The sequence below is a fragment of the Belonocnema kinseyi genome, chromosome 4 (assembly GCF_010883055.1).
Source record: "Belonocnema kinseyi isolate 2016_QV_RU_SX_M_011 chromosome 4, B_treatae_v1, whole genome shotgun sequence".
NCBI lineage: Eukaryota > Metazoa > Arthropoda > Insecta > Hymenoptera > Cynipidae > Belonocnema > Belonocnema kinseyi.
The window spans coordinates 4,887,245-4,908,713 of NC_046660.1; the positions used below are offsets into that span (position 1 = coordinate 4,887,245).

At 26.3% G+C, this 21,469-nt stretch overlaps 1 protein-coding gene across 1 annotated transcript in view; it reads left to right on the forward strand.

The window, feature by feature from the left end:
- Positions 1-21,469, forward strand: part of LOC117170529 — a 406,469-nt gene that overhangs the window by 316,354 nt on the left and 68,646 nt on the right. The window lies entirely within an intron of this gene.

A 21,469-nucleotide genomic window follows, 5' to 3' on the forward strand; every position in this document is an offset into this window, starting at 1 on the left:
TAGTGGGGGCTGAGTGAGTGGGGGGAGGGGAGAGAGAGAGACAAGAGACAGAGAAATAAGAGAGACAAAAAACAGGAGAGAGACAAAATAGTTCCCGAAACTCTGGATTTAGTGTCATGGTCGCCTCAAAATTTACCTTAAATGTAGGTTTGATTGTAAATTTCGCTATATTCAGTGTCTCAATAGAAACTAAATAAAAATCAAAAAGACGAAAGTAAAAGAAGGCAACCTTTCAATCCCTTTCCCCTTTACTCAAAAGAAGAAGTGAAGAAGGAGAAAAAAGGAAGAAAGTAAAAGAAAGTATAAAATTGGAATATTCTGCTTAATCGCGAAATTCTCGAGAATTAAAAAAATCAAGAATTCAAAAATCAAACTTGAACAACATACTCCCAAGTGTTTTTAAATCCTTACTTTTTTCAAACGAAGATTGAGAAATAAAGAAAGAAAATGAAAGATAAAAAATTAAGAACACATAAAAGAAGAATGGAAAAAATAAAAAAAAAAAATAATAAGGAAAGGGTGTAAACAATTGCAATATCCTGTTTAACCGCAACATTCTCCAAATTAAAAGAAATAGATTGAAAGTCGAACTAAATGGCAAACTTTTGTATGATACAAATAATATTATTCTTGAAATGAAAAGAAATTTTTTCCAGATTGCAATAGGAACATTTTGTGTTGTTCCTCCCAATTTGTTCGTTAAATTCTTGATTTTATTTTCAGGAATTCTGCACATTAACTTGATTATTCGACGTTAAATAGGACTTTAATAATAGATTATGTACCTAGACAGTAAAGTTGAACTTTATACGAGGATACATCCGAGTATAAAACAACTTTATTGGCGTGGTGCAAATGATACTTTATCTAAAATAGGCAAAATAAGAGTTCTTTTCCTGGAGAACGGCGTGGTTTAACATAGTTTTAAAATAACTTCGCATTCTTTTCTTTCACTTTTCTTTTTCTTCTCACTCACTTCTTCCTCCTTGCAGTCAATTTACGTGCTGCTCGTCTCAGTACAATAAAGTGCTATTTTTCTGCCGCTTCGCGGACGGATAAAGTGCGCTTGTTCTGCCTATTTCAGATAAATTTGATTTTGATCTCATTTAAATTTCTTAAATTTTAATTTAGCTGACTTGGAGTGCAGGTCGTTTCTATTTCAGGTTTGTTTATAGATGATTTGCCTTCTGAACTTTCACTTGATTCTTGAGTGTTGATGCTTAGGTGACGGGGAGATGACGTCGCAGTTGTGGTGCTGTTCCTGCCGGCTAAAAATTTTTTTTGGCTTGTTACGGGTGCTGTATGTGTACCAAAATGTTGGTGATTATTTTTTACAAATGTTTTTTATTTTGATTTGATAATAATAAAAATAAAAAGGAGGATAGAAATAAAAAAGAGAAGGAAGGGGATTTTATTAGTTGCCTTCTCATTTTCCTTTCCTCTTTTTTTATTTTTGTCCAGAAAAGGGGGATTTTTTTCTCTTAATTTTTAGGAGGGCAAAAATTTTATGGTGGTCGTCCAAATTTGGTCGTTAGATTCTTGGTTTTATTTTCAGGAATGCTACACAGTAACTTGATTATTGGACGTTAAATACGATTTTAAATTTGATTTTGATCTCATTTAAATTTCCTAAAATTCAGTTTGTTTTTAGAAACTGTTAAAATTTTTAAAAACTCTTATAAAAAATGGTTGAGTGCTTACTTTTAGGATTTTTAAAAGACGTCTTTAGGTAATTTAATCGATGTAATTATTAGCTGATTAAATAAAATAAAATTGAATGGTTGATAATTAATTATTGTTATATTCACTAATGGAATAAAAGATGACCACCAAGGTGACAGCCAAAGAATAAACGATCTTCATTTTTCCAAGTAAATGAATAAATGATCGGAATATTATTTTTAAATTGAGTTAACTAGTGAATATTGTGGGCTTTAATTGGAGTTTTTATACTCTATTCGTTATCTCCTATAGCTTAATGTAGACATCAAAGTTATCATTCCAAGAAATGTATTTTTCACAAGACATTTTCAAGGAAAATAAAATTTGAAGTAAATTCGATAAAATTGATGTCACGTCTCATAAAGTCTTCTATCATGTCCGGAAACACAGACTTGAGTTATAAAATTGAAATAAATTCTACAAAATGTTGGACTCATTAAAAAGACGTATATCATTCTTTCACATGTCTCATCAAGTGTTTTCTAAAGGAATTCAAAAATTTTTCCCTAATTTTATTTTTCAAAATGTTAATAGTACCGAAAATTAATTTACTATAATTTTCATTTACTCGAATTGTGAATTTTCCTAATTTTTAACTTGCCGAATTATCATTTGCCGCAATTGGTAGATTTCCGAACTATTATTTGAAATCATTTTTATTTTTCCGGATAACCGTTTGACGTAGTTTTAATTTTTCTGAATTTTGAAATTACACTATTTTGACTTTTTCAAATTTCTATTTGACATAATTTTTATTTTACCAAACACATAATTACTGAAAAAGAAATGTATCAAATCATAAAGAATTTCGAATTCCAGGAAGAAAAGAAAGCTATCGCAAAATTCGTAGGCCTGTAATTTTAAGCCCGAATTGAAAATCGAAAGTTCGTCAATTTTAACACTTAGGGACTTTAAATTCTTCAATTTTTAGGATTTGCAATTGAAAACCCTTTAATTTATTTTAATAATTTAATAATAATTTTAATAGTAGTGTTAGTCACGTTTTATAGGGCGATCAGTGTTTGCATGACGAGTCCTGCGAACTTAGAGCTTTACGTGAAGAGATACTTGTACTGCGAGTGATGTACGATATTTCATTCGCAATCTGCTTGGGCTGTGATTGCTAATCTCTTATGGCGCAAAATTTTTATTGTGATTTGGTACAATCTTGAGTGCCATCTGCTGTCATTATTTCTCCTAACAGTACGGTTAGAGAAATACATTCTGCACTATTTAGTGGCTATTGAGCTGACACTATTTTTTAAAGGGATATCTAGTGCCCATTTTTAAGGGAGCGTTACAGCTTCACAACATGGTGATTTTGAATAAAAAACGTAACTAAAGGCATTTTTAATGTTAATAAAGGAAAGTATAAAAGACTTAACTGTAATGCTCAAAACATTTATAATTTTTAAAATAATAATTAATAACATTTCTTACTCGAGCTTTTCCTGTATCGATTCCGTAATACATTTTTGAATTGTGAAATATAAAATTCGCATAATTATTAAATGTCAAAGTTATGCAATTTTAGAATTATAAATTCTTGAATTTAAAAAATGTAGATTTGCAAAGTACTCAATTTTTAAGTTATATTTTATGTTCAATTTTAAAGATTGACAATTGAAAATTCTTCAATTTTAACGATTTGCAACTTAAAATTCTTTAATTCTCGAGATTCACAATTGAAAATTCTCAAAAAAGTAACCTTTTTATGTGGAGAACTTATTTATTTGTTTAAAGATTAAACTATCTTATTAAAAATGTGTTCATTTTAGGTTCAGAATTAATTTTTTTAGCTTGAAATTTATCTGTTTTGTTAAAAATTGAAAATCTAATCATTATATCATTTAAAATTATTATACTATCTTGATTAAAAATTCAAGTCTGTTGTTTCAAAATTCAATGTTTTGGTTGCAGACTTTTCATTTTTTTTTTATAAATTATTTCTTTGGTTGAAAATGTAATGGTTACATTGAAAATTCACTTCTTTTTGTTAAAAATTACTTTTCTTAACTAAAAATTTAAAAGTCAGACTAAATGGCAAACTTTGTATGATAATATTATTCTCGAAACGAAAAGAAATGCCTTTACAGAAAAGAAAAAAAATTCATCTTCGACATTCGAAATAAAAGAATTTGCTTGTAACAATTGTTAAAATGTTCAAAAAAAAAAATCCTTTAAAAAGGGTTCAGTTATAATTAGTTGAATTTTTAAAAGCACTTCCTGCTTTACACATTTTTACCTAACTCGCATAATTTTGGTCAAAATTGGATTTATCTGTGGTTATAATAATAATCTTTAATATAATTAATATTTAATATAATAATATTTAATATAATTTTTATAATTTTGATAGACTTTTTTTGTTAATTTAATGATTCAATGACTTTAATAAATTCAAAATTGATTAAATTAAATAAAGGAATGGTTAATATTTTTTTAATTATTGCTGTACTCACCAATATAATTAAAGATGAGCACCAGGGTAAATATCAGAGTATTAGCGATCTTCATGTTGTTCCAAGTTGAGAAGGAATAAATTAAATTAATTTTGGAAAAATTTATTAACCAATTAATATTTTTCTTTTTCAGTTGCAGTTTACATACTGAATTCTTTGTCATATTGTCTTTAAGTATCAAGGTTTTTTTTTAAAGATTTTTTTTTGTTTTTAACAAGTCATTCTCACGGAAAATTTTATTTTACCAAATTACCGGTTGACAGCATTTTTATTTTTATTAATACCCTTTTGCCCTCATTTTTATCTTTAGACATTTTTATTGGGGGTAATTTTTATTTTACTTAAAAGCTGGAAAGTAAGTTCTCACTTTTTTTTAAATACAAAAATTGATTTTATTATCTTTTTAATGTTGAAAAGACAGGCACATTGAACAAAAAATGTCTTCTAAATTTTCTCAAGAACTGATACCATTTCTTAATCGACCTTTTCTGGTATCGATTCAGCAAGTAAATTTTTATTGGTAAAACTCCTACAATTTTACAATTAAAAAATCTTGAGCTTCAAAAGTACAGAAAAAATTTTAATTACTCAATTTTCAAAGATTATATTTTAGAAGTATGTAAATTTCCCACATAACACACTTAAAAAAAACATGGAATTTTACTTTTTTAACTGTTAAGAAAAAAAAACTTTTAAGAAAAACCTCTAAAAATTCCTATGAAAAATTTAAGAAGATTTTTTATTTTGAATGATTAATTTTAAGAGATTATTTGCAAAAGTATGAAAAGATTCTAAAATTTTCAACAAAAAAATTTTAAAGATTTGAAGACAATTTTTTTATTTTGCAGGGGCTTTCGAACGTTCAGGAATAATGAATCTGGTTTGTTTAATGATTCAATTATTTATTCCAAATCTATTTTTTTATAATTATGAATTTAAGTCGTTTTTAATAAAGATGAAAATATTTTTCAATTGAAATATTAGCTAGTACATTTTTCATTGAAAATTCAGATTTGTTTTTGCACATTTCATTATTTGTCATCAAATTTAATTATATTCATGAAAATTCATCAATTTTATTAGAAACCCATTCATTTTGATTGGAAATTCAACTGCCCAGCCGAAAATTTGTATTTTTTAATTGAAAATTTTACTATATTGTTTTAAATTCTTTTTTAATAACTAAATTCATCTCTTTTCTTGAAAATTGATCTATTTTGTTGAAAGTTTTAAATAAAGCTTTGAATATATTTTTTTTAAGTGAAAATGTAATCATTATATTTTTAGTTAAAAACTTATCCTTTTTAGTTGAAATTCGTATTTTTTCGTAGAAAATTAATCTTTTTGTTGGAAATCAATTTCTTTCGTTAAAAATTTCTGTTTTTTTTTGTAGAAAATTAATTTTCGTGATTTAAAAGTCATCTTTTTCTTTCAAATTAAAGGATTTTCTAACAAAATTCATTACCTGGATTGAAACTTAAACTATACTTTTGAAATATCTTTTTTTGGTGGAATTATTAAATTTGAACATGCAAGTACTCCATTTGCGGTAGAAAATTGATTCTTATTGATTAAAAATTCATGTATCTTTTGGAAAATTATACTCTGTTGTTACAAATTCATTTTTTAGTTTGAAGGTTATACAGTATTTGGTTTAAATTTCCTATTTTTTAGGAGAAAATTGAAAGCATTGGTATAAATTTGAATATTTCAACTTTTTGTACCCTGCCGTTGATCACTCATGACTGATCACCGCCTCTTTCTCGGTCCCGCTGTCCCCCTGTCGGAATAATATCGAGGGTTGAAATTCTGGGAACGACGTAAATGGAACTTACTTAAATGGGATTCCCAGTGTATTCCAGATTCTGTAGAAAATTCACGTATTTTGTTGAAAATTCGTCTTTCTTTGTTAATAATTTCCGTAGGATTTGTACAAATGTTAGAGGATTTTAAGAAATTTCAAGAGAGTCATAGGATTTCAATAACTGAAAATTAAAAGCGCATTGACCGCTTGAATTATAATTTATTAAAGTCATCCACCACCATTATATTCAAATATATTACATGTATATTATATTATTAAGAAATCTTTTTTTTCTTTTGTCACGCCTGGGAAAGTCATAATTTATAAATAAATATAGGAAGAACCTAATAATTTCGACATCTGCCAGACTAATGGTCCATTAGTTTTGAAGATTTCGATATTATTACTATTAGTCTGGAAGATGTAGAAAGTATTAGGTTCTGCCTTTATTTATTTATAAACTAAATTATATTTTTTAAATAAATATTAGTGACAACCAGTTGGCCAATTATTTTTCAAGAACTCTGTTTCTTGAGAGTCAAGGATCCGAGTCACGGGTTTGGATGCGCCAGTGAAAATGTGCAAAAATTTTGACCAGATTTTTTTCTTTGTCAATGATATTGCTGCCTGACGTTCCTTCACGTAAAGTCGAAAAAAATAACTTTCGTTTTCTTGATGGAGCACAAATCCAAAAGCTTCATGAGCACTTGCCTGTACCTCATACATGCCTGGTGGTATGTCTTCAAATTCCTGTTTCAGACGTCGATTAGGGGCCTTACCGAATATCCGTCTGCCTTTAACATATTGCACACCGTGACCGCGAGGAAAGACAAATTTTTTCATTGTTAATCCACCCCTCATGCTCGGAGGAGTTCCATGCTCAAGAGGTAAAGGTGGTGCTGAAGGCCCACTTCCGGCCTGTGTACTTAATTCTGTCAAAGAACAAAACAAAAATAGCAATGGATGTGTTTTAAAATTTTACTAATTTCAGTCGCAATCAATCTAAACTTATGTTTTTTATCCTTAGCAATTCTTGGAAATTTAAAAATAAAAACGAAAATTCAACGATTAAATATAAGCAGCGCATTATTCAATGTCTAAATAAAAACAAAACAAAAATTAAAAAGGCGTCATAAAAAGAAGACAACTTTCAAATCCCCTTCCCCCTTTATTTAAAAAAAGAAGTAAAGTAGAAAAAAAGTACAAGAAGATTTGTGGGAAAGAATTTACCCTTCGAGTACATACTGGGTCAGTTTAACCCTCTCACTGACTTTCACCAAAAATAGCGTTAAGGCGTTTGAAAAAATTGTGGTTCCTGTAGCCTTACAAGTATATTTCGATGTCCCGGCAACGATTGTGCTGTTTCACTCATGCATGTGAAATAATCACGATTTTGTACACCTTGATCAGCATGCAAAATAAATACCTTTTTTTTAAGGTACAAAGTAGGAATATTTTTTTATTATTCAGACATTATTTGAGATTATTATCAATAATTCTTAGCTAAAGATATTAAAAACTTAAAAGTTTAGATTTTTTTCATAAAACTTGAATTTTTGCAGAAATATTTTTTTCGCGAATTTTTAAAAATATGTTAAAGATTTTAAATACACTTATAATACTTATAAGTTACTTTAACATACTTAAAAGTATACCTCTAAATATTTGTAAGTAAAAAGGTTCAGTAGCCGTGCAGTTATAAACAACCAAAAAGTGAACAGGGTCAGTTAGACCCAGTGTGTAGGAGATGATCGAAGAAATAGGTGTGTACTTGAAGGGTTAAAGAGGAACACTAATTAAAAGAAGAAGCAAAAGAAAGAAAGACGAATAAAGAATCAAAGAAAAGGAAAGAAAGAGCAAAAAATAAATAAAGAAATGATATGTAGAATTGGAATATCTTGCTCAAACACGAAATTTTTGGATATTAACTGAGAAATGACCGTGAATTAATTTTTGTTACCGCGAAATTTACAAATTTAGAAAAAAAATCCGTCCAACTTTGATTTCAACCGTTTTTCAAGTTATTAATTAAATTGTGATCATTTTCAATTTTGATATCATTCAGTTTAGAATGCGTAGTTTAAAAATCTTTCAATTTCACAAATTTTCATTTTAGATTTTTAAGCGTACATTTGAAATAAAAGAATTTTAAAATGCATTTTTAAAAACTTAAGCAATTAAAAATTAGAAGTGTTTAAAGTCAAGGATTTTTAATCAGAAACATTTTAAGTTGATTAACTGTAAATATAAATTAATTAATGTTTTTTAATTTTTAATTGTACTTTAAAACCTTCCAAATAAATAATAATTGATTTTACAAAACAATTCGGCATCAGTTTAAAATTGTAGAATTTTACGATTTTAACGTTAAAAATTAAACTTTTTAAATTGAATAATTATTAAAAAATGTAAACGCCCTATTGAATCTTTATAAATTATCTTTAATTTCAAAATAACTTTTAAATAATATATTTATAATTAAAGGCTTTCATTAAATTTCAGTCTAAAATATTGCATTTTTAAGAAACGTAATTTTAAATGTTTCAATGAAGAAATAGAAAAATAACTTAATATTTAAAAATATCTGACTGTACATTTAACATCAGGAATTATAAAGAAAATATCCAAAACTAAACAAATTCAAGCTTTTTAAGAAATTTAACAGACATCGAAAGAATAATAATATTTTTTAAGATTGCTACAAAAATTGGAAATTATATTTATTTTTAAAAATTGTTTGAAATTCGAATAGTTTTAAAGGATATTTCGACGTGAAAAACTTTTTATAATATTTTTAAATTAAAAAAAATTTGAAACAACATATAGATGTTTCAAGAACTAAAAATAAAATTTCGAATTATTTTAAGAATTTTTAAACAATTTAAAATAAAAATAATTTAACTTTAATTCAAACAGGGAATTTGCAATCTTTTAAAAATGTATGGTTGGAACCAGAATTTACTCAGATAAATAATCGGGAATTTTCAAATTTTAACAAATTCTGAATTGAAATAGTTATTTATCTAAAAAATTATAATTTTTCTTGGAACATGGAATGTTAAAATCTAAATAAATTTCGAGCTGGAACAGGGACTTTTTTATTAGAATGAATTCTAATCCTAAGTTGAAACGGGATACTTTCCAGAAAAATCAATATTATGAATTGGAAAATTGAATTTTTCCAACCAAATATTGTTCTGTGTTGTGACGAGGTATTTTCGAAAAAATTTGAATTATGAATTGGAATGGGAAATTTTACACACAAAAAAATTATAATTCTTACAATTAGTTCCAATGGAAAATTTTCGAGAAGAATTAAAATTCAGAATTTAAATAGGTAATTTTCAATTTTTAACCAATTCTGAGCTGGAATTAGAATTTAAAATTGCTTTAAATGGTATAATTTTGAAAATTTTTAAATTTATTAATTGATTTTTTAATTTAAGGCGTGAAAAATTATAACGTGGATTTATACTAAACTGAATTTTTGAAATCTACAATTTATAAAAGTTTAAAATTTATATTTTGGTATTTTAACTGCATTTAACTTGAAATAGTTCAGAAAGAAAAAGAAATAAAGAAAGGCAGCGAATGATCAAATTTGAACAAAATAAACATTTATCTAAGTGGAAAATTAATATTCTCTGTTGAAAATTTATCTTTTGTGGTAAAAAATGCCACTTCTTTGTTGACAGTTGAAGTTAATGGCAAACTTTTGTATGATAATATTATTCTTAAAAGGAAAGCATGAAAGTTATAGAGAAAAACAATTTTTTATTATTTAAAATGCGAAGTGATTCAATTTTTTTTTAACAACTTTTAAGATTTGCAAAAAGTCCAAACAAAAAGTGGTTAAGTGCTTATTTGAAGGATTTTTGAAAGACAATTTTGGTTAATGTAATAAATTTCCTAAATAATTAATTAAATCAAGTCAAATTGAATATTTGATTAATTTTTGCTATATTCACCAATGGAATAAAATACGACTAGGAAGGTGACAGTCAGAGAATAATTGATCTTCATTTTTTTCAAGCAGACGATAACATTATTAGACTATTATTTCAAAATGTTATCCAGCTAGTGAATATTGTGGAACTGAATAAGAGTTCTTATAATTTGTTCGTTATCTGCTATAGCTTAATATAGACATCAAGGTCGTCTTTCCAAGATATTTATTTTTCACAAAAAATTATCGAGGGAAATGTTGAACTCATTAAAAAGACACATATGATCTTTTTCAAAGTTTCATTTTGAATGTTCTACAGATTTTCATAATGTTTATTTCATCGAAAACTAATTTAATGCAATTTTTATTTATACTAATTGTTTATTTCTCTATTTTTTTATTTGACTATAGTACCATTTGCCGTAATTGGTATATTTCCAATTTTTTTAAATTTTCCTAAAATTTTAATTGCCATCATTTTGATTTTTCAAAATTTTTATTTGACGTAATTCTTATTTAACCGAAAAAATAATTACTGAAAGAGAAATTTTTCCAACAATAAAAATTATCCAAATTTCAAATGCTGGAAAGAAAATAAAGCTACCGAAAACTTTTATCCCTGAAATTTTGTAAGCCGAATTGAAAATGTAAATTTCCTTAATTTTGAACATTCGCAATTAATCCAAATTTGTATTCTTTTTCTTCTTTAGCGTCCAATATTCAAATTTAATATGCAATTCTTGGCAATCAACAAAACAAAAAGAATTCAGTGATCAGTTTTGAACTTCGCAATCTTAAGTGTTTCAATACGAATAATAAAAAAAACGGTACTTTCAAATGCAGTTCCTCCTTTTTTCACAAGAAGAAGAAAGTAGAAGAAATAAAAACAAAGAAAAGTTAAAAGAAAGAGAAACAAAGAAAAAAGAAGAAACAAAGAAAGGATTTGATGTGGAAAAATTGAATATTCTGCTTAACTGCGAAATTGGTTGAAATTTAAAAAACTAAGATTTTAGAGATCAGATTTGAATAATACATTTGTAAACGTTTCAGTTCAAGCTTGAAAAAATAAATAAAGGTAATCTCCAAATCCTCTTATTTCTGTTTTTCAAAAAAAGAATTTAAGAAGAAGAAAAGTTGAAAGAAGAGGAGAAAAACTAGGAAATAGAAATTCAACGATCAAATTTCAACAAAACACTCCTAAATGTTTCGATTTAAATAAGAAAAAATAGAAAGAGGTGCAAAAAGTAAAAGGTAAACTTCGAAATTCCAATACATCTCTTTTTTTTTAAAAGAAGAATTAAAGAAGAAGAAAAAAATATAGAAATATAAAAAGAATTAAGAAAAGAGGAAAGGAAAAAAAACAAGTAAAGAGGAAGAAGTATATGAAAAATCTTGCTTAACCACGAAATTCTTGAAAATTAAAAAAAATGGAAGTTTTAGTAAAAAAATAATCTTCTCTGTTGGAATTTCATGACATCTGGTTGAACTTATTTCGGGAACTTATTAATGCATACAGAAGTGTTAATAGCGACTCGATTATTTTATAATTTTAGAAAATTTTTCACAATAATTAATGCACGTTTATTGAATTTTTTTAAGGAAAAAATAATTTAAATTTTATATCCAATAATTACTAATGAAATATTCTCTTTTCTGTTTCAGGTAAGCTTCAGTTACTGTTTATAGAACATTAGCAAACTTCGTCTAAGATAAGTGAATCGGTCTAAGTATCGATTGAATTCGGTATCCTGAATGTCTTTTCTTATTATTAATTATAATAATAAATAATTATATAATAATATAATATAACATAACATAATATAATATATTAAGTATAATAATATAAAAACTATTCATCTTATTAGTTTTTTAAATTAAAAATTCGTCACTTTTGTCGAAAATTAATCTTTTAGGTTGAAAGTTTAACCATCTTGTTGAAAATATGTTTTTTATTTTTCGTTCATAAATTACTTTTTTATTTTTTCACGATTCCATTTTTTGTTTCAAATTTATATTTTTTAATTGAAAATTCATGCATTTTATTAAAAATTAGTTTTATTTTGGTTGAAAATTGATCTTTTCGGTCGAAAAGTAATCTTTTTTAGGTGGAAAATTAATTTCGTTGGTTACAAATTGAACTTTTTTGTTAAAAACTCTTTTTTAAAATGAAATTTTAACTAATTAATGTTTTGTAGAAAATTTGCTGTTTTTTTTTAATGAAAAATTCATTTGTTTTGCGAAATATTTTATTTTTTTAGTTGAAACAAAATTTGAGAATTGATCTATCTCGTTGGATATTCTTTTGTGTTTGGGGTTTAAAACTCCTTTTTTATTGAATATTTATTTATTTGGTATAGAAATTGAACTAAATTCAATTATTTGGTAAAATTCATCATTTAGGTTGAAATTTGTTTGTTCTTGACTACAAAATCCTTCTTAGTTGCAAATTAACTCATTTTTTCGTTAAAAATTCATCATGATTATTAACATTTATCTATTCAGGGAAAAAATTCCGTATTTTATTAAAAATTCCTCTTTTGGTAGAAAATTCAACTGCTTCGTTGAAATCAGGACTCTTTTTTTTTTTAATTCATTTCACTGGTTCAAAGCCGAAGTTCTTTCTGGAAAATTAAAAAGAACTTTTTTCGAAAATACAATTGTTTTGTAAAAAATTATTCTGTTCGGTTGGAATTTCAACCATTTTGCTTAAACATTTTTTTCTTTCTCGACTAAAACACCCTTCTTGTCTCATAATTCAGCTTTGTTGTAAAAAAGTTTATATTTGATTTTAATATTTATTATGTTTATTAAAATTGAACCATTATGTAGAAAAATTCCGTATTTTGTAAAAAATCCGTCTTTTTTTGTAGAAAATTCAACTAGTTGGTTGAAATTAGAACTCTTTTGTTAAAAATTCATTCTGTAAGTTTTTCTTGGTATTGAAAAAAAAAATTTTTATCATATTTTAACATTGTTTCATGACAATTTTAAAATTTATCTTTTTGGTTGAAAATTTAACTATTACATTTTTTTGTTATGAATGAATCTTTCTTAGTTAAAAATTAGTCTTTCGTGGTTAGAAGTTTCAATAGGATTTGAACAAATATTACATGATTTCAAGGAATTTTTTGAGAGTAATAGGATTTCAGTAACTGACAATTGAAAGCACATTCTCCAAACAATATAATTCATTAAACTCATCCTCCACCTTTATATTTCTACATAAATACTCTTTTTTAAATATATATTCACACGGTTCATATTATTAGTTCAAACAAAATAAATAAAGACGTTTCATTAAATTTTATTAGAAAAAATAATTACGCACACGGAAATAAATGGATAGTCAAACTTGGAGTTTAAAAATGTAGATAGTCAGTTTAATTTTCTAGAGGGTACCAAGTACCATCTACAATTTTTTTTAGTGGCAAGGCAGAACATAATTAAATAGTATGCTTAAAAGATTGTCAGATGACTTAACATTTCCTAGCAGGATAGTTAAATCGACCCTCCGGATTGTCAAACAGAAGCGACTGCGTCACGACCTCTGCCGGGCACCGAGCGAACACACCCGAAACTCTAAACACATTTTCATAGACGACCGACATACATTCCTGTCAAATAATCTATTTCTGGTTCTTCGAGTTGCCGAGTCACGTGCACAGGTTTGATAACTTTCCCTTTCAGAATTCTCGAAATCAGTCGTGAGTTTTTCAATTCAATTGCTCCCATTCGTTGTCGAACGTAAATTCTTTGAAAAGTAGGGGCATGAAGCATAAACAAAAACGCTTCCTTATCATTTGCCACTACTATATACCTGTTTGGTGGTATGTCTTCATATTCAAAGTGGGTTTGTCGTTGATCGCCCTCACCAACATGAAAAATGCGAGCCACATATTGGGCACCACTTCGGCGAGGAAAAGTAAAATATTTCATTTCTAATCCCTCTATGGTCGGACTTGAACCAGGAGTTAAATCAGGAGTTGAGGCAGGAGATGAGTCACGAGTTGAACCAGGAGAGAAAGGCGGGCTTGCGGCACTCGTAAGCCATCCTGTAAGAATGAAAAAAAGAAAAAATAGAAATTGATGAGTTTTGAAATTTCACAAAGTTTGTTGCTACTAAATCTACATATATATTCCTCCTCCCTTTCCTCCTCCTCATCTTCCTCCTCCTTCTCCTCCTGATCCGCCTGTTCCTGCACCTCCTCCTCTCTTTCTTCTTCTTTATAGTCCAACTTTTAAAGAATGATCGAAAAATTTCCCCATTTGTGCGCTCTCGAATTCAGACTTTCAATCTATACCAAACGTTAGCTAATTATGATACATTAATCATCTGGCACTTACGGATTGGTCTGCTTTTTTTCAAGATACGAGGAACCAAAGTTTTCTCACAGAAGAAACAGAAGATAAACTTTACATCGAATTCCGATGACAGATTTGCTGCAACAAAAATTGACTTTACAGGATAAACTTTTACCAAATGTCGGTGAAACTTTCTTTTGTTTTTCCATGACAAAACGTGTGTTTTGAAAACGTGAAGTTGTCTGAATAAGACTGATTCCCTCTAAAATATTTCCTGCAACAAATTCAATTAGATAAAAAATAAACAATTAAACTTATATTTTGATTTTTGTCCCTAAAAGTATTTTCGGGGATCTCACAATTACCCTGCAGACAGAGAAAAACTGAAAAATTTGTTCCCTTAAATCTCGACAGCAAAAAGTTAGACTTACCTAAAACTTTGAGACGACCAATGCCTAATGATAAATTAACTTTAGCATAGATTAGAAGTCCGAATTCGAGGGCGCACAAATGGGCGACTGCAGGCTTATTTTTCGGGTTTACCTTTGAATACGCAATTTTTAAAAAAAAAAAAAAAAAGCGAGAATCCCAATATCGAATTAGAAGAATGCAATTTTAAATCTTGCAATAAAAAATTTTAAAAATATATTAAAAAAGGTAAGAGAAGAAGAAGAAGGCTACCCTCAAGCTCTCGTCCCCTCTTTGCAAAACAAGAATTAAAGAAGAGTACAAAGAAGAATGAAAAGAGAAGAAAAGACAGAATGATAGAAAAAGAATAAGGAGATAAATAATGAAAGAATGTAGAAAATTTAAATATCCTTCTTCACCACGAAATTTTTGGAAATTAAAAAAACACAATAATTCAAATGATCAAATTTTAAGATCAAAATTATAAATGTTCCCATCCCAAATTTAAAATAAAACAGGAAGAAAAAAAGGTGATCCCTAAATCCTGTTCCATCTTTTTTTCAAAATAATAAGAAATAAGGGAACATAAGAATCAAAGAACAAAACTAAAAGAAGAAACAAGGACGAATGAAAAAAGGAACAAGAAATAATATTATTAATATTATATAATAATATAATATTAATATTTATAATAAAATTGTTGTTTTACTCGCCAATAGAATAGACAATGACCACCAGGATGAAGATCAGAGTATCAGCGATCTTCATGTGCTTGCGAGTATCGAAAAAAACAAATTACAGTATTTCTAAAAAATTTAGCTAACCAATTAATATTCCGGATTTTATCATGGGTTTATATACTGAATTCTTTACTTCATAGACTATAGTAGTTGTATAGTCACAGTTTCAACAATCTTTTATCTTTTATCTTTTAGGGAAATACATACGAAATGTAAATCAATGAACCAGTTTTTATTCTAGAAAACGTTAATAAAATCCTGAAAAGGATTACATTTTTAATTTCACAAACTCTTATTATTCTTCACTCGTTTTGAACCTGAAAGAAGGAAAACAATTTCGTAACCTAGATATAATTTGTCAAAATGCAAGAATAAAAATAATTCTAAATATCACTTGAAATTATTCAATCTTTCTATAATTTCCGAAATTCAACAAATGTCCTTAAAATCTCCATTAAAATTGAAATCTTAATTTAAAAAAATAAATATTAAAAAATTCCTCAGGAATCTTAAGAAAAATTTTCCATTCTCTGGAAAACTTTCCAAATCTTTAAAAAGGTCCGAAACTTTTACTCAAAATCTCATCTTCAAAGATTTACATTTTTCTTAAAATTTTGTGAAAGCTTTCCAAGTTTGAAATTATTTTCAACTCATTTAAAAACTTCTAAACTTCATTTGAAATCACAACATTTTTCACACAATTTCTTAAAATCTTGGAGAATCAAAGAAATTAACTTTAAAGGTTCCAAAATCTCTCGAATTTAAAAGAAGGTTGAAATGTTCATAAATTTTCATTGAAATATAATTTTTTTAAATCATTGAAATTTTTCCCAGAAATCTAAAGAAAAATGTAGCATTATCTGAAAACCTTTCCAAATCCTTAAAAACCTGCTAAACTTTTTTTCAAAATCTCATTATTAAAAGTCTACATTTTGCTTTAAACTTTGTGAAATATTCTCAAGTTTCAAATGATTTTAAAATCATTTTCAAACTTCTTAATATCATTTGAAATAATAAAACTTTTCAAAACATTTTTTTAAATGCTGAAAATTAAAACAGATTAATTTAAAATCTTTCGGATCATTAAAAAAATTTTAAAAACGTGAAGCATTTCAAAATTGCCTCAAAATATTTCTGATGTTTTTTCAACATTTTTTTGAGATATTTTAAAATGTTTGGAAATCTTTTTAAGTTCGCTATTAAAAATTATTTTTCAAAATTTAAAAAAAAACATAGCAAATTTTATTAGCATTCTTAAAAAAATTATTTTCTGTGAAAGCTTTCAAAATTCTTAAAACGCTTCTAATTTTTGCCGCTATCATAAAAACTCTACAATTAACTTTACATTTCTTTAAATCTTTTTAAATTTTGTGTTCATATTTTTAATTCATATTATTTAGTTTTGTAGATTTAAGCTGAAATTTATTCAGTCTTAAGGACATAGAAGTAAAGTTTACTTAATTTTATTGATTCGCAATTCAAAATTCTTTCATTTTTAATACTTACAATTTCAGTTCAAAATTATATAATTTTTTAAAATAGTTGAATTGTGAAGATTTACAGTTAAATATTCTTGAATTTAGAGGGTTGCAGTGGCTAATTCTTAAATTTGAAGGATTAATAATCTCAGATTCATTAATTTGGAATATTTATAGTTTAAAATTATGTAATTTTAATATTTTTTAATAGGAGTGATTTAAAAAAAGCCAACGACAGAAAGGCATTTCTCAGATAGAAAGTTAAATTACTTTTTTAATAAGTCGCTTTTTCGGTAGGAATTAATTTTTTTAATAAAAACTTAAATATTCCATTTTTAAAGCAAAATTAATCTTCTTGAGTTAATAATTCTCCTATTTGGTTGAAAATTTATAATTTTGTTTGAATTTGATCGTTTTGTTGTATTTTTTAAGATTCATAATTTTTGTTCGAGAAGGCATTTCTTAAATTGAAAATTAAGCTATTTTTTAACAAATTGTTTTGTTTACTGTGGTTTCAAATTCGTCTTTTTAACTAAATGTTTATTTCTTTGGTACAAAAATATAACTAGATTCTATCCTTATGCCAAATTTTTTATATTTTGTTTTTGATAAGAATTCGATTGTGTTTGTTAGTAAATTAATTTGAAAATGTAATAATTGGTTGGAAAATATCTTTATTTTTCTTCGTTGAAATTCTTATTATTTAGTTCAAAATTTAATTATAAAGTTGGAAATTTAAAAGCTTTTTCAAACCGTTATCATTCTTGGCTGAAAATTCAACAGGTTTTTTTATTCGTCTTTTTGGATTAAAGTTCCAACTATTTTAGTAGAATAATCAATTTTTTTATTGAAAATTAATTGTTTTGTGAATAGCTACTCTTGTTATTGATGTTGAAACTTAAACCATTTTGTTGAAACTTAAACAATTTTGTTGAAACTTTTTTTCTTTCTGGACTGAAAAATGTGTCTTGGTTGCAAAGTCATCTTGGTTGTTACAATTTGATTCTTTAGTTGAAGTTTCATGACGTTGATTATAGTTCCACTATTTGTTAGAAAAATTCCGCGTTTTCTAAAAAATTCGACTTTTTGGTAAAAAATTCAATTACTGAGTTGAAATTTGAACTACGAAAAAATTTGATATATTAAAAGTATAAGATTTTCATCATATCTTCACTGTGTTTCGATATTTTTTGTAAATGTATCTCTGTTGTTAAAAATTTAAACAATTTAATTAAATTTCAAATTGTAAGATAATAAGTAAAAAAATCCAAACAAACAAAAACAAGGCATTTTGAAAAAGAAGAATTAAAGAAGAAGAAGAAGAAAGGAAAAACTTGAAGAAGAATTAAAGAAAGAATGAAATAAGAAAAAAAGGTAGAAAAATGTAACATGCTGCTTAACCACGAAACTCTTGGAAATTAAAATAAAATGATTAGTCCGACAATCAAATTGGAAAAAAATAAACATTTTGTATGCAAAATTAATCTTCTCTATTGGACAGTCATTTTTTGTTATTCCAAATTCCGCTGCTTATTTGAAACTTACACTAACTTCTGAAAAGAATATTTGGTTATTAGTATTCATAATTTCTTCAATTTGGAACCTTTCGAATCATAAATTTGACATGATATTTAGAATGATTCAAATATAAAAACCTTTATTTACACATCTTTAAAATTGTGAATTTAACATTGTTCCATGCAAACGATTTGCATGCAAATCATCAAATTAAAAAAAAATTCCATGTAAAATTAATATTTGCATAATTGTTATCAAAATTTGTAACTTTTCAGTTTTAAAGATTTACAATTTAACGTTCTACATTTTTGAAAAATTACAATAAAAAGGCTTAGATTTAAAAAATTGTAAAGTTGTAAACATTTTTTTTCAATCTTTATAATTTTGAAGATAAAAGGTAATCTTTAAGATTCTAAATCTTCTTAAGTGAAGAAATATCAGATAAAAATCATAAAAACTACAGAAATTCAAATTGTTACACTTGAAAATTTAAAAAGAAATTAATTTCAAAAATTGTCAATGATATATTTTTTTTGACGAAAAAATGTTCAAAAAAATTAGAAATCTCCTCGAAACACATAATTTTAATAATAAATAGTGCATAAATAGTGCATAAATAGTGTAAGTTTTTTTTTAGTGTCAAATAATATTCAATGCTTAAAGAACGTGTTGAAAAATCAAAATCCTACATCTTTCTTCTATTTACATTTTTTATTGTGTATTGCTTTTTATTTACTTATTATTTATTATAATTCAAAGTTCCATTTTTTAACTCGGTGGTATTCAAATTTTTTTGCTTATTCAAAATCTCACTGGAACTTTTAAATTGAGAAAAAAGTTTTAGTCATGTCGGGCAGTTTTTAAAACCTGAAATAAAAAAAAAGTTAATGGGCACAAATAGTTTAAAATATATTTTTTTGTAGTGTGCAGTGTCAAAATTTTAATCAAACAGCTGCACACACCAAAATTTTAATAGAATCCGGAAAAGAATTTCATTTTTAATTATAAAAACTCTGTTCATTCTCATCCATACGTTTTGAACGTAAATAAAGGTAAACCGTTTCGCAGCCTTCATATGAATTGCCAAAAGACAAAAATAAAAAGACTTATTGAAAATTATTTCATTCTTTAAAATTTCCCTAAATTCCAATAATTAGATGTAACTATTATTTAGTTTTGTTAAAAATTGCTCTTGTTGGGTTGAAAATTCAACCATTAGATTCAAACTTGTTTGCAAATTAAACAAGTTCATTTTTTGGGTAATGATTTATCATGTTAAAGTGCTACTACTAAGTGTTTAAAAAAATATCGTATTTTTTCGAAAGTTCTTCTTTTTTGTAAAAAACTCATCTACTTGGTTGGAATTGGAACTTTTTTTGTTAAAAATTCATTTTATTTGTTAGCAACTAAACTTTTTTCTAAAAAATTAAAAAGACAATATTTTCATCATGTTTTAACTTTGTTTCATTATTATTTTAAAATCCATCTCTTGGGTTCAAAATTTAATATTACATTTTTTGCTAAGAATCAATATTGTTTAGTTACAAAATTGGGCTTTCATCTTAGAAAATCTCAACAGGATTTAAAAAAATATTCCATGATTCGAAACAGGAGAGAAAGGCGGACTTGCGGCACTTGTAAGCCATCCTGTAAACTAATAAAACAAAAAATAGAAATTGATACGTTTATAAATTTCACAAATTTCGTTGCTAATAAATCTACATTTACATTCCTCCTCCTCCTCCTCCTCCTCCTCCTCCTCCTCCTCCTCCTCCTCCTCCTCCTCCTCCTCCTCCTCCTCCTCCTCCTCCTCCTATTCCTCCTCCTCCTTTTATTCCTCTTTAATGACCAGAAGTCAAATTTGAATAGGCAATTTTTGAAAATTAAAAAAAAAAGTATCCAAATATCGAATTAGAAGAACGCAATTTTAAAGTTTGCAATACAAAAAATGAAAAAAGATAAAAAAAGAGGAAGGCTACTCCTAAATCCCCATCGTCCTTCTTCAAAAGAAGAATTAAAGAATAATAACGGGAAAGAATTAAACAAGGATGCGAAAAAGAATAAAAAGTGTAGAAAAGAGAGAACGATTGAAAAAGGTGAGAAATAAAGAAAAAAACCCAAGAATTCAATAACCAAATTTAAACTAGAAAATTATAAATGTTTCATTTCACATTTATAAAAAAGAGGAAGAGAAAAAATATATTCTGTAAATCTCATGCCTTCTTTTTTTCAAAAGAAGAAGAAATAAAGGAACAAAAGAGTTAAAGAAAAATAAGAAGAATTAAAAGAAAAAAAATAATGAATGAAAGAAAGGAAGAAGAAATAATGAAATGGAAAGAAATGTAGAAAGTAAAACTTTGGGACACACTACTCAACCACGCAGCTTTTGGAAATTAAAAAAACCAAAAATTAAACTAATTTAATTACTTGGTTGAAATTCCAACTTAAAGGTAAAATTTTGAATGCAAAAAGTGATTTTACAGACAAAAAATATTTTCTGTATTTCAAAAGGCAAAATCAATCAATTTGTTCATAACAGTTGTTGAAGATTTCATAATTGTAATAGATGTTTTTGGTTTATTTCAAATTGTCTAACTCAAAATTATTCAATTTGAATAATTGAATAGTTTATATTTGGTTAATTATTGTTGTATTCACCAATAGAATTAAAGATGACCACCAGGGTGAAGGTCAAAATATCAGCAATCTTCATGTCGTTCCGAATATCGAAAAAAATAAATTACAGTATTGTTGAAAAATTTGATTAATTAATAAATATTCTGGTCTTTGATTGGGGTTTGTGTACTAAATTTGTTATCTTGTTTTCTACAGGCATCAAGGTTTTTCATTCAAAAAAGTTCAGCCCTTCTAGAATCTAAATTTATTAGAATTTCTTAATTCACTCATTGACAACTTGATTAACCTTCTACGCTACGCATTTCTTATTTCAGGAACATTTGTTTTATTACATTTTCTTTTAAAAAACGAACACTCATTGATCTCTCTTATGTTGATCTAAATTCATACTCACTCTTGTATCAGATAAATCGATATTTTCACCTAAGAAACCATAATTTGATGGGCAAAAT